We start from the raw sequence: 15,129 nt of genomic DNA, 5'->3' as shown, positions 1-15,129 counted from the left end.
CTGGCTTAGACTATGATTTGAACTTAAAATTATTCTCGTATTGTTTGCTGTCTATTTTCTCTATTAAATAATAAATAATTATATAAATTTAACAAACTTTTGTAATAATAGAATTAATCTAAAAATTACTTCCTATCCGCAGCTTTTGTAGGCAAGAATAATGGCTGTCAAATCTGTCAAGCTAGTTTAGAATAGGTTAATAGCACATGAGCAGTTCTACAGAGTAAATTAAGCCCGAAAGCAGACAACGATTACTCGCTATCGAAAGCAACGCAGTGTTATTTCATCTGGGTTATTAAAAAAGCTACCAAGAACAGCAATATCATCATGTTGACATATATATTTAATGCCTGTTTGACGCTGAACCATGTTCCGGAATTTTTTAAGGTTGGTCGAATACTTATGCTTAAAAAACCTGACAAACCGGCAGAACTAATTGGATCTTTCCGGAAATTTTGTTACTAACTGCAATATTAAAACTATTTGAGAAACTACTGTTGAAGCGTATGTTTATAGAAAACACCAACCCCTATATCGGCTCTATACTGCTGATATACCAACAACAAAAGAAACAGTGTTGGGGACATTTACCGACGACTCAGTTATCATGGCAAAAGATGCGTCTCTGCCTAAGGCTGTAAAAATAGTTCAACTAGCGGTCAACAAGATCTAACTGGGAAGCAATACAGCTGCTGTACAATATGCAAAAATCCGAAGATTGAAGCGATTTAAAGCACTCGAACTTGTTTAGTGTGCAAGTGTATTTTTAACTTTAGCTTAAGTAGATAAGTTTTATTTTATTTTGGGAAATACATGCTGATGTATTTATTAATCCCGTACTGACCTTGCTTGTTTATTAATGCAAGTACAAAGAAACAATAGTAATACATTAATTGCAAATTAAAATTGTATATCAAGCATATCTAATGTAAGATGTAATTAAGAGAAATGAACTGTTCTGTCCAATGAACACGCACGCTAGGTGTTTTACTGTCGTCTGTTTAATACAGTGATCACGTGTTTATTATTATGTCCAACCGCTGTATAAACAAAATCACTATTAGAAAGTGTTTTCTAATTCTAATTATCTGTCTGAACATGTCGATTGTGTTATGAGCGCTTTTCTCTAATCAATGTCGTTTTTATATAGAAATCTCCATAACGATCAATACATGCAGTTTAAAAATATTTCAAGAAATAACGGTTTTGCACATACATAGCCTACTTTTGTTCTCGCCATACCATATGATACCAGTCAATAACTTTACATGTTTTATTGTTCCCTTGATAACTAGATTTCGTATCTGGAACACCTGATGCTAATAATTTTTTTTAATGGACGTCTAACCATTTGCCGATAATTTATTGCACTTAACAAATAAACGCTATTCGGTTACAACACGCATAAATAAAGGAAATACTTTCATTTCTGCCGATCGAACGAACTCTCCGCGTAGCGTTACTTTTACTACGGTCGGAGAACTACGGTCAGCCGCCAGACAAGACACCCCCGGGCCGCTATGTGATGTCAGCAATCTCGTATCCAACCGACTCGATTATCTCGAATTCGATTTTTTTTGCCCATTATCTTAATAGAAACAAATTATTATTTTTTTTACGTTTAACTATATCGAAATATATCCTTGACACACTTTCCTGAATAATTATGAATAAATTATATCATTGTAACTGTAAAACAATTAAATTTCGGAGCCGACTTTCAAATTTCAAATAATCATTCACACCTGATACTCATAGATATGATTGATATGATTATTTTACATATAAATTATTTAATCTAATCGGTTATATCAATGTTTTTTCTTTCTGTTAAGTGGAATCACCGTAAACTTTTAATTTTCAGTTTTCGTTTCTGACTTTTTCCCAGTATTAGCGTTCAATACTTCGAAACAACGCTATAATATTCATCAATGTACTTACGAATCGGCTAAATATATGCGATAATAATGAAGGTTTACTCACATCTGATCTGATTAATGAGGATACATTACTCCAAGAGTATCCGGAATTGACGCAAGGCCATATTGATTTTCATTTAATTTTAAAACAGAAAATAATATTTAGGATTATTAGATTTAATGTCGAAAATATATATAAGCAGATAAATAGGTTCAGGTGGTAAATAAAAATGATAAAATTTTGGAAATAACACATTTTTCTTAAAAGAGTATTGAATAAAACGAAATTATAAAAATATAATTAAGATATGTCCAGCCAATCTATTTTTATTAAAACAAGATATTGCACGTCATTATTTTTTTAAAAATAAATATAAGCAAATTTAGTAAATAATTGATTTAATGTTGAAACTATATATAAGGAGGGAATACACATTGAAAATTTTTTGAAACAACATATTGTATTTAAAAAATTATTGAATAAAATAAAGTAATAAGAATAATGTCTATATGCCTTTCTGTTTATATAAAAACACCATATTTAAATTAATTTGCATATTTCAACAATTAACAAGATCTCCGAGAACCATATAACTAAACACTACCATAAAAAATATTAATAGTAGTTAAGAGTAGTCTATGGTAAATAAAAATATTAATAATAATTAAATCGTTTAGATCAAACCCAGCCAATATAGTTAAAACCAAATGAAAAAGCCACCACTATATATGAAAGCAGTGAAATTCTCCTAAAAATATCCAAGTATGATCGCTACTATTCTTGATCCACAAATCCCATTAATGAATTGACTACCTCTAGCTTTCGACTAACTGTACTGTACATTTACTGGCCTAAAATTAATGAATTATATTTTTGAGCTGAACGAAATCTGAGTCAGTATATCATTATTTTTAAAAATAATATATTATTTAGTTATACACTTATATAATAATTCATTGCATTTTCCTTGTCGTTAGATTGTTAAGATGTCGATGATAGTTTTATATTTTGTTTATTTGATCCAGGTCTACCTTTGTTATAGCAAATGTAATTATTTGATATTATCACTGTACACTGCTCTTACATCTTAACAAAATGCTGTGTAATTTCTTCTTCTCTGAATTTCATATTCATCAACTTTCACTCTCAACAAATTCTAGCTACATCTCACCTATAAAATAACATTTAAATTATTACCAAAATATATTATGTTTAATATAAATCTCTAATTATTACCACCTATTACAATTTTAGGTACTATTCTTGATGGAAAACCCTCATGACTTGACTACTTCCAACACAACAATAATCATTTTCTTCTCTGTTCTTGTTATCATCAAATTTTGGCATATGTTGATACCTATTCGATGTCGTTGAAAATGATGTTTTATAAATTTGTGCTATAAAATATAAATAATAAAATATAATATAATAAAAGAAGCTAAAGCAGGTGTACCACAAGGAAGTGTACTGGGACCAATACTTTATTCACTTTACACTTGTGATATACCACAAATGGAAAATATCACGATGGCTACATTTGCTGATACTGCGATTATAACTGTCGGAGACAATAGTGAAGAAGCCTCACAAAAATTACAACAGGCAAGTGACTATAAATAATTGGACACAAGCTTGGAAAATAAGAATTAATGAAAGTAAATCTGTACATGTGCAGTTCACCTATAAACAGACCGTACAAGCACCAATAACATTAAATAACACTATCATTCCATATAGCAACAACGCTAAATATCTCGGAATGAATCCCGATGCAAAACTTCGATGGAAGGAACATATAAAGAAAAAAGGAAAAGAACTGGAATTTAAATATAGGAAAACATACTGGCTAATTGGAAGAAAATCACAATTATCAAGTTCAATTATGGGGATGTTCTGCAAAGAGTAACATTAATAAAATAAAAATTTTTTCAGAACAAAGTCCTGAGAGGTATTGTGGGTGCACCCAAATACTATAGGACTGATTACCCACATCGAGACCTTCAGATACCCACAGTCAGCCAAGAAATCAAGAGAATTGCAGGGAGGCATGAGGAAAGACTCCATTCTCATACGATTATTGAAATATTGCAACTTTTGGATTCCACCAGAACAGGACACAGACTCAAAAGAATCAAACCATCTGATCTTTTGTAGTGTTGTGTAGTGAGGTGCATATAATAAAAATACAGCAGTGACATGTATAAACATTATTTCACCAGAGACTGAGATAGGGCCGATGGGTCCTCCTAGTTAGATACCTAGGTTTAAGTTATCATGAAGACAAATTGTAGGTTAGACGGAAACGACTAGTAACAACATAATAATTAAATAATATTAAAAAAAATGTGGATTTATAGAGTTTTTTTGGATTTTGTAACTTTTAGACATATAATCTTACATTCTGCATTTCCCCTCGTTCTTTCATATTTTAAAACCAATATCTGTTAAACCACCAAGAATAACACAACAATTTAACTATTACTACTATAAAATTATTAATGTAACGTAAAATATAAATATCCTACATTTTTTTCTTGTTTTGACTTGATCAACTGTACCGATCAACTCGAAAAATATATGAATGCCATTAGAAAAAGAAGTGAATATAGTTTATTTAATTTTTATGGTTATTTATATATTATAATTGTAAATTAATAAATTAATAGCTTTTTAATATTGATACAAATATAGACCATAATAAGATTAAATTATTGTTCAGACAGATATACAAACACTTACAAATATGATAAGATATTGGGTTCTTGCTGATTCTGACCTTTTTGTCACTTTAAAAGGGCTTTATTTAAAGAAAATGGTTCACTAAATATCTATCAAAACATTAACATTTTCTAACACTTCTCCTCATAAGAGATATACTTTTTAATAAGAAATAGGTTGACAAATACACTCAACTACATTCAATATATTCAGTTGTTCCCCAGGGCAGTGCCCCTGATCTACTTTATCTCAACAAGACAAGACAGGGCATATCAAGGCAAATGAAACAAAATCTGCTAACATGACGTTAACCCTGCGTAGAAGGTTTTGTCCTCCTTTGTGAATTTCTACAAAACGATAACTTGGGCTTAAAATGAACCAGATGTTGGCGTATAGGACGTATAACCTAATTATCTGTGGATAGTAAAGTATTGCCGTATAAGTTAATTCTTGGACCCATGTGGATGTATGGTGTCGAACTGTGGGGTACTACTAGCAAATCCAACACAGCCACCCTCCAGAGATTCCAAAATAGTGCTACGTGCGATCGTTAACAGTAAATTGATTAGAAACTATAACTATACCAATTAAGTATAGTACTAGCTTGTACATGTGTACAGGAGATATCTTATTGAAGCTATCTTCTACATGTTATTATGGGATTTCATCAAATATTTATTATCCACCAAGCAGATTGAGGAAATATAATAATAATTAAAAAATCCTTTGTAGTAGTTCGACTTTTCACCACCACTTAAGGTACTCCAAAGAAAGCATTTAGATTGTTCCTGGAAATCAATAAAAAACAGTACATATGTGAGGTACCTAATTTGTTTCCCTTTGGACTGATCCCATGGTGCATAAGCAGTTAATTTATCTACATTTTTCAGAGTTCATTGAGCATTTAAGTTGGATTCTAATTATTCATCTTAAAAAATTTCAAACCCTAATATAATTTTGCTTTATTCAACATTTCAAGTACTGGACATTTGAAACACTTCAACCATTAATTCATCATTCAACAGTGACTTTTGTTAGTCGGTAAAGCGTCTATTTGTATTCTAGATAGGTTGCGATTGCATCTTGGGTCAAATGAGTCTCTGTGATTCCTACGATTCATGTTTCAATTATTATGATAATAGCAATTAACAAAAAAAACTAATTTATTTATCTAATGAAATCAGATTAATTACAACCTTCTTCCAACCATCTCTTCTTTACTCGATCGCATAATCATAACACCACAAAATATTGTGGAAACACAAGAGCATAAAATATAAAATATAGTATTTAACAACTGAAACTTAGCTTTAACTAAGTAAATTAACTAAGTCTAATTATCACATTGCTTTTTCTAGCATTTCTCGTCTAAAATGGACTTTCTAAAAGCTCAAAATTAACAAATAAGTATATAACATCCTGTTTTATTATTGTTGTTTTATTTACTCGTTTATTTATTTTATATTTCTATTTCAGATTTAAGGATAAACGTTGGACTGTAGGTGTCACAGGAAGAGGTAAGTAAAATAAATATAGCAAATATAGTTGAAATATAATATTTTACTTAAAACTCAAACAAACTAAATTAATCACTGCAATAAACACAAAACAGAAAATAATCACAACAATAATTAATTTAGCCCAACATAGACTGATTCATATATATACATATATAGCATAACAGGTCAATTGAAAAGTCCCTGGACTACCATACTAAAACACACTTTTTTGGCAAGATTAGTTTTTTTTTATTCAACATAATTCCCTTCAAGGGTGATACGCTCATTATAGCGACCCTCCAACTTTTTGATGCCATTTTTGTAGTACCATTTGCACTTTGCTTTATTTTGGCCTCAGTTTAGGCGGTCACCTCTTCATTCGACAAAAATTTCTTTCCACCGAGCATTCTTTTTACATCTGAGAACAGGAAATAATCGCTGGGGGCCAAATCTGAAGAATACGGTGGATGAAGAACCAATTCGAACCCAATTCATGATTTTTCCATTGTTTTCACTGACTTGTGACACGATATGGAATAGTCGCTGTTGATGGTGCTTTATTTTTCAAAGTAGTCAATGAAAGTATTCCATGCGCATCCCAAAATACAGGCGCCATAACATTGCCAGCCGACTTTTGCGTTTTCCCACGCTTTTTTGGTTCATCAGGTGCAGTCCTCTCGGATGACTGTCGGTTGGACTTTGGAGTGAAATCATGGAGCCGTGTTTCATCTATTGTCACATATTGATGCAAAAACTCGGATTTATTACGCTTGATCATCTTCATACACTGCTTTGAATATCAACTCATCGTTGTTTTTGGTCAAAAGTGAGCTCGCGCGGCACCCACTTTGCACAGAGCTTTCTCATACCCAAATATTCGTGGATGATATGACGTACACGTTCAGTTCATATCTTTAGAGTGTCTGCTGTTTCAATTTACGGTCATTCAAAATTATTTTGTGGAATTTGTAAATTTTTTCGTTGATAACAACCTCTTTTGGGAGTCCGCTGCGTTCAGCGCCTTCGGTGCTAATTTCACCACGTCTAAACTTAGCGCACCAATCACTTGGTTGATTTTCCTGGAGCAGTGTCTGGAAACTCTGCATCAAGCCAAGATTTTGCTTCAACTGTATCTTTTCTCTTCAAAAAGCATTATTTTATCAACACGCGAAATTCCTCATCAATTTTTTTCACAATAACAAATATTGCTTCGCTCAAAATGCTATTTTATATATTTTAATTACTTAATTCTAAATATAATTTCGATGGTATAATGTATGTCTTACACTGACTGAATTATCAAAATAAATGCTATAAATAAATAAATAGTGATAACACATTTGATACTGTCTAACCTTTTTCAATCAAAATTTTGTTTATACTCCGAAATAAAATATTTATGTTATTTTTAGTAATTTGGTTACTAAAACACATACAACTATAACAGTTGGAGCAATCATCTCAAATATTGCACATATCACGTATAACTCGCTTAGTTTCACGTATAATGAAACAACAGGTACCGAGGTTTAAGAAAAATGGGAATATGTGTGAGGTCTCTCGCATTAACCTTAAACTCCCGCTTGATACATAATTTAAATTCATTCACGCCTTTCACATGACACCGTCATTGTTATTTACGATTCAGGCTTCACTTTTTTTAGATATCATTTGGAAAATAAAAATACTAAAAACAAACCGCTGACAATGATTTCAAAGTTCTAAAAGCAGCACAGGTTTGTGATACAGTTCACAGATAATGCTGTGATGAATCGAAAAGTTCAGATAAAATGAACTGTCAGCTAAACCAAACGGGAACATCGATGAAGATAACACAAAATTCAATATATTATTGATATGATGATAAAATGTTGTTCGTTTTCAACTTTAGCCTTCTGGAAATTTTTGGAGTTATATATTATATTTATGTCAGATATATTTAAATTTTGCTTTATATTTTATAATTTCTGGAATTCGGATAAATATACAGTATTCAGAAACAGTAAGCCGATTGCTAAACTGTTGTGTATATACCATAACTATATTATTATCGATAAAACCTTGTGATATTTACTTTAAATATTTACACGTAAGAATTCTAGAGAAATATATAAGTAACAATAAAAATATATAAAATTACACAAAGTAGAACAAACATAATAGAACGGTGAGTTGATAAGACTATTACTATAGATGTCGCAATTAATCCTTACACACAGGTATTGTAAAGTGTTACAATCACATTTATAGTTTCGCATTTAATAGTTTCAGCTTCACTAATACTTGACCTCTGAAGATGAGTCATATTAGTAACTGATTTCATATAGTTACGATCACATATTTATATGTCATATATCAATTATATTTATATGTGAAAATGAAACACCTTCTCTGAATAATATCCTCAATATCGCACTTTATCAGTTTTAAGAACACAAAACATGTATACAAAACTGTTTGAATTGGGCGATTATATCCACCGTCTTAATCTGACTTCATTTGATACTGGAAAGGCGTCTTGTACGACAGATCAGAGCAGATCTTTAACTACCGGAAAGGTTCTGTTAATGTGAAGGAACCCTTCGGCTAAAGCTCATATTCGGGTATTGAAATGTGCATTATGATTCATTTAAGGAAGTATAATGACTGAAAATTTTAAAATTACAGAAAAAACCTGAAAATATATTTCTATCGATATTTATAATTCACTCTATGTTCTCACAGTTACTATATGCGTAACCAAAATTATATTATACTCTATCGGTTTTATGAGAAAATAAATATACAGCTAAATAACCTTAATTGCAGTTCACCGAATTGATTACAAATAAGTTTATTTAATAGAAGATTAAAATCTAAAGTTATATATGTGGATTATGAACCACAATGAGGTGAAATAATCGAAAATAAATAAAATAGAATTAATAAAAATGCAGTGGCTCCGAACTTCATCTTAAATATATATATATATATATATATATATATATATATATATATATATATACCACAGTTCATACATTTAAGACCAAATATTGTTGAAATATTGATGTTATACTTCATCAACTGTGCAGAAATTGGAGAACTAGAAATAACTGGTCCCTGACTATGATGCTTAATTCATTGGGATGTAAATCGATGTTATCCCGCTTGGATCAGTGTTTCCCATTGGCCAGGTAGCGAACCGATACCTGGCCATCAAAATAAAGTACTAAGTTGCAACAATAATTGAATAATAATGAGTTAGTACAGCCAGGTACAAGTTCTAAAATTGATTCTAACAAACGGGCGCGCGATGAACATGTAAAAGAATATTCAAAAATGAAAAAAGGTTTATGCATCCTACAATATCTTGTAGATGGTATTCAATTGGGCTTCATGGAGGGCACAGATAACAAACCGTTAGATGTAAGTGTCGGACTATCAAACGAATCAATGAAACCTTCAAAGTTGCAGCGGTATTTGAGACTAACACATACTGGCTACGAAGAAAAGCTAAAACAGTTATCCGCAAATAAAAAGAGCTAGTTAAATAATAGGAAACAAAATTAATCCATTTTTTCACAACTAACTCAAGTTCATAATCTTTTCCTGTGGTTGGCAAAAGTGGCTTACATATCTGAAATTTTAAAATTTTAAATAATATAAACATGGAACTGTAAAGTAACAATGTAACAATATTTAAACTGCAAGACAAGGTGTAAGCTGCAATCACAAATTTTAATATGTGAGCACAATGCGCGAAAACAGGAGACTTCGAAGCATTTAATAATTTAAGTGAAATAAAAAAAGAGTACAACATGATTGCATTGCCACAAGGCATCTTAACTCAAATTAAGGAACCTTTATTGGGACTTTAGAGGAATCTTCAGGAATATTTGAATAAGAAATTTGAAAGAATATTGGATAAGAAACCTATTTACATTCAAGTTGGATTCGGAATCTAATTTGCCAGATTCAGATGTCGACTCGTTAATTGAGCTGTCCAAAGGATATATTCGACACAAGACCACTGATGGATTTTTGGTTATCTTTTTATCAAGTGTGCACAAAATTAGCTCATCAAGTAATAACATTTTCGACTTGAAGTGGAACCAGACTTCATTTTCCTTTGAACTTGAACATTGAATTTGTAGTAAAATTACATCTTAATACTGCATAATCTAGGTTTAGGTTTGGTTTTCAAATTTCTAAAGCAGAATAACCAAACCCTAATTGTCTAAATCAAAATTTTCTCTACCTTCAAAATAATAAATAATTTTCCGAAATATGCCACCTGACAATTACATTTTTTTCTGCAATAAACTCATATTCAATAAGTTATGTATTAATTACTGACGTGACCTTCCGAGTTTGAGAACACAATGGTTAATCAACGCTGACAAAAGTGCCGTCCTTTCACTGCATTTGCAACCAAAAACTGATTCGGTCCAACTCCAATGCCATCTAAATAAAATAGAGAAATGGTTTAACCACTTGAGAGTCCCCTCATATTAGTTACGCACTGAGAAGAGAAACTTGTCCGTCGGTAAAATTATATAACGAAAACATCATACAAGAGGAATACGCGAAATACTTACTTATTCGCTTTACTTACTTGGATCGTAGATTAACTTGGCAGAAGTACATCTAAACCAAGCGTAAACAACACCATGGCGAACTCCGTAGCGTGCATTGTTTAACTGGTCGACACTCCAACTTAAGCAGCGAGATCAAAATGATACAAATACAAAACCATTATCAAGCCAATCTGACCTACGTCATTGAACTACGAGGCAGAGCAATATTGACATAATAGAAAGATTCCAGAGTAAAACTTTAAAAGAACATGCCCAATATTCATCTAAGCATGAGTAGTAAGTATATGAATATCCATCTTTGTGTGCGGACACTAAAGCAGAATAAACTATAGCAAAACGGTATCAGTGATGACTTGCATAATATATAAGCCAGCTGGCAATGGCGGTAAATGGAGTAAGAGGATGAGGCACGCGGGACTCAAGAAATGTGACATCTCAGAAAAATATTTACGTAGAGGGATGGGTGCTGCGCTTAGATTGAAGCTCAGAAGAAAAGAAAAACAGCAAATAGTTTAATAGTTAACCAACATAGTGGCTTATTGTTCTGAAACATAACAGGTCAATTGTAAAATCCCCGGCCTGACAGAATATTTTTTAGTTAGCCCTAAGCCTCAAAAGATGCGTATATAAATTCGACAGGTGTCGGATCACTAGTTTGCGAATTATATAATTTTGAGTGAAGCAACTTTAATTATTGTACACAAAAATTGATAAAAAGGAATTTCGCTGCTGATAAAATATTGCTTTTTGAAGGGAAAACATACAGTTGAAGCAAAAACTTGGATTGATGCCGAGTTTCCGGACAGCAAGGGGTAGCCCAGGAAAATCAACCATCAAGGATTGGTATGCTATGTTTAGACGTTGTGAAATGTTCAACGAAGACGCTGAATGCAGTGGACGCCCAAAAGAGGTTGTTACCGACGAAAACATTTAAAAAATCCACAAAGTGATTTTGAACGGCCGTACATTGATACTGAATAAAATAACAGACACTCTAACGATATTAACTCAACGTGTCCTTCATCTCATTTACGAATATTTGTGTAAGAGAAATCTCTGTGAAAAGTGGGTGCCGCGAGAGCTCAGTTTTGACCAAAACAATGAGTGCAGTAAACCCTAGTTTCTGCGTCGATTTGTGACAATGGATGAAACATGGCTCCATCATTTCACTTCAAGTCCTATCGACAGTCATCCGAGTGGACTGCACACGATGAACCGGCTCTAAAGCGTGGGAAAACGCAAGTTTGCTGGCAAGGTTATGGCGTCTGTATTTTGGGATGCGCATGGGATAATTTTCATTGACTACCTTGAAAAAATAAGGACCATCAATAGCGACTATTACATAGCATTATTGGGTCGTTTGAAGGACAAAATCATCGAAAAACGGCGGCATTTGAAGAAAAAAATTGGCTGCTTCAGCAAGACAACACACCGTATCACAAGTCAATGAAAACGATGGCAAAAATCCATGAATTGGGCTTCGAATTGCTTCCTTATCCACCGTATTCTCCAGATATGGCCCCAAACGACTATTTCCTGATTTCAGATCTCAAAAGAATGCTCGTTGGGAAGAAATGAGGCCTATTTTGAAGCAAAGAACAAATCGTACTGCAACAATGGTATCGAAAAGTTGGAGGGTCGCTATAATCAGTGTATCACCCATTGAAGGGAATTACGTTGAATAAAAAATACTAATTTTGCCAAAAAAATATGTTTTACTATGGTACGCCGGGGTCTTTTAAATTAACCTGTTAATTCCACGATGCGGAATAAAGGAGAAAAGAAGGAAATTACTAGGATGGACAAACAAAATATTATTATCATTTATAGATACATAAAGTTAATGTATAATATATTATTGCTAGTTATCCATTACAAATAAATACGTTTTGATAAGATTACATCCTATGGCGCTTTATTTGTTCATATTTAATTTGAAATTCTAAAATAAACACGTAGAACAAATTTCAGTTGTCGCTATCGTAACAAATTGATCCAGTGAAACTATTTAGTAAAATTATCAATATTCCTTGGGGCGCCAAAATCAATTATTTGTTATTCTATATTATTTTTCCGTAAGGCTAAACGACTTTACCATAAAAAAAATAATTGGAGATTAAAAATTAACATATAATAGAAGGTTAAATCCATGCAGTTTAGCGTGTGAAATATGATTACAAATTATGAAATTTTAATATCTTATTGTCTAAATGATTAATATTATGTGAGATTTGAGATATTATTTGACCCGAAAAATTATCAAATACCACTACAGTTTCAATTTAAATTAAAATATGACTCAAGCATTCGATTGTGATTCAATGAATGAAATATAAGTTCGAGTCGAAGTAGACAAATGAGAATCTTCTATTATCCAAGATTTCAAAATATTCAATTAACCAGTTGCAGTTTCTTTTCGAAAAATAAAATAAGATTTTGCCGGCTTAGTGGCGAAGTGGTAAAGGCGATAGGACGGTCCTCCTACTGTTGCGATAGCCGCGGGTTCGATTCCTTCTGGGGCATGGTCGTAAATGTATGTTTGTAGTATGAAATCCAACAAGAAAAATGATCCCAGTCACGCCAGTAACCAGGATGGGTAAGACCGGATGTCGTCTGAGATGATTTCTAAGGTTGGTCATTCGCAGTCGGTAATGCTGAGGACCGTGGTTCGGAGCCCACGTTGAACTGTAGGTTGAATGTATATATATATATATATATATATATATATATATATATATATATATATATATATATATATATATATAAAGATTTGAAAGAAAATATCAAGAAGAGAAATCAGATTGATGTTGGATTGGCAATCGTTCTGTCCTTTAAAATATTCCTTGGTGTAATTAAGTGGACTTTAGGTGACAGTATTGTAGCTGAAGTTGCTATACACTAATTTCGTCTACTGAAAGCTGTACGAAATCTTGTAGTTCAGGATGAATGGCCTCTAGAACCAATTGCAGCGCAGTTTCTCAACAATAAATTATTGAATTTTGAAGTTATCAAAACTTCGGGTAGTAGAATTACCCTATCCTAGTTATTATCTATATAGATTTTACTAATATTAACCATCCAAATATCACTTCTTAATTATCTTTCAGTAGTTTTGGGATGACTAAACCATGGATGAGTAGATTTTGAGTGTGTTGTTTGGTAGCTATATTGAATCCACATTTCAGGAAAATCTTGGATCATTTCGAATATCATACCATTTGATTTCGAGATCATCCTGTAGTTCTGGATTGGTTACGTAGCGATAAATATTGATAATTACTAACCCAATATTTGCACGATTGACTGATTAACCAACCACTTTAATTTTGGGTCAAAGAGGTCAAAAAACTTCCTGGAGTTGCTTGACTTTGAGTCTTATCTGCTCTGATTTTTGACTAACGTGATGTTTCCGGTTTAGTCGACTATCGAGATATATGCGGAGGTATTTAGCGGATGAACTATTACCAGTTGACGTAACCACTCAGAGGGAAACGAAACGAGCTTGGAAATAGTTTCCTCATATCTCTATACTGTATGAAATGGCAATAAGGAGCTTGTCAAGTTTCAAAATATTTGATATTGTCAATATGAAAAACACTAACTCACTTGCCGAAAGAGAAACGAACCAAAGCAAAATTGGAAAACGTGCACCAACAATAGGGTGAATCAAGCTCACATATTAACCAACAGAATTCTTCCTTTTTTCGCAAAAAGTCTTCGGCCAGACATCGAACGCGGACCGTTGTTTTCCTGCACATTTCCGGCATGGCAAATAAAGTTACCATTTTTTCCTAGTCGTTTCCAATCATTTTTTCGAATGGATGAGACGGGTTTTGTGCCTGATTGAAAGAATATTGAATCGTCGTGTTTTGCACCCTTTCGCAATATTGTTCGCCGATAACGGCAAATTAAATACGCTTTTCTCTGGCGGAAATGAGTTTTCACATGAGGGGATCAAGCGGAACGAAAGATTTTCACGCCCTACCAGTTGGAATACAATGTCGCCCCGCTGGAGGCCAGACAACGTACCGTAACTCATTTTCGAACGTTTTTTTTTTTTTCAGGGAGAGAAATATATTATATGTTAGTACAAAAACAAAACATGTAACCATACTTAAATGAAATAATCCATTATAAAACAAATCTAAAAATTTGAATATTTGGTGGGAAACGTATTCCTGTCCATCGATGGCTGCTATTTTTTCTCATCTTGCGGATTCTATCTCGAAAGCACGAAGTATCTTTTGTGTAAGCAGTGAAGCGCTTCTTAGACAGGTCACGACTAATATGTCGGAATTAGTAGTAATAAGAAGGAACAAGGTCTGGAGAATACAGCGAGTAAGGTAGCACTTCTCACTTTAATATTTCCAACTTTCTTTTCAACGATTTTCATCGAGCGTTGTTATACTGAA

The sequence above is a fragment of the Rhynchophorus ferrugineus genome, unplaced genomic scaffold, assembly GCF_030347505.1.
Source record: "Rhynchophorus ferrugineus isolate W39M unplaced genomic scaffold, kcgeb_rfMv2 rfM11, whole genome shotgun sequence".
Lineage (NCBI taxonomy): Eukaryota > Metazoa > Arthropoda > Insecta > Coleoptera > Curculionidae > Rhynchophorus > Rhynchophorus ferrugineus.
This window is presented reverse-complemented; position numbering follows the sequence as displayed.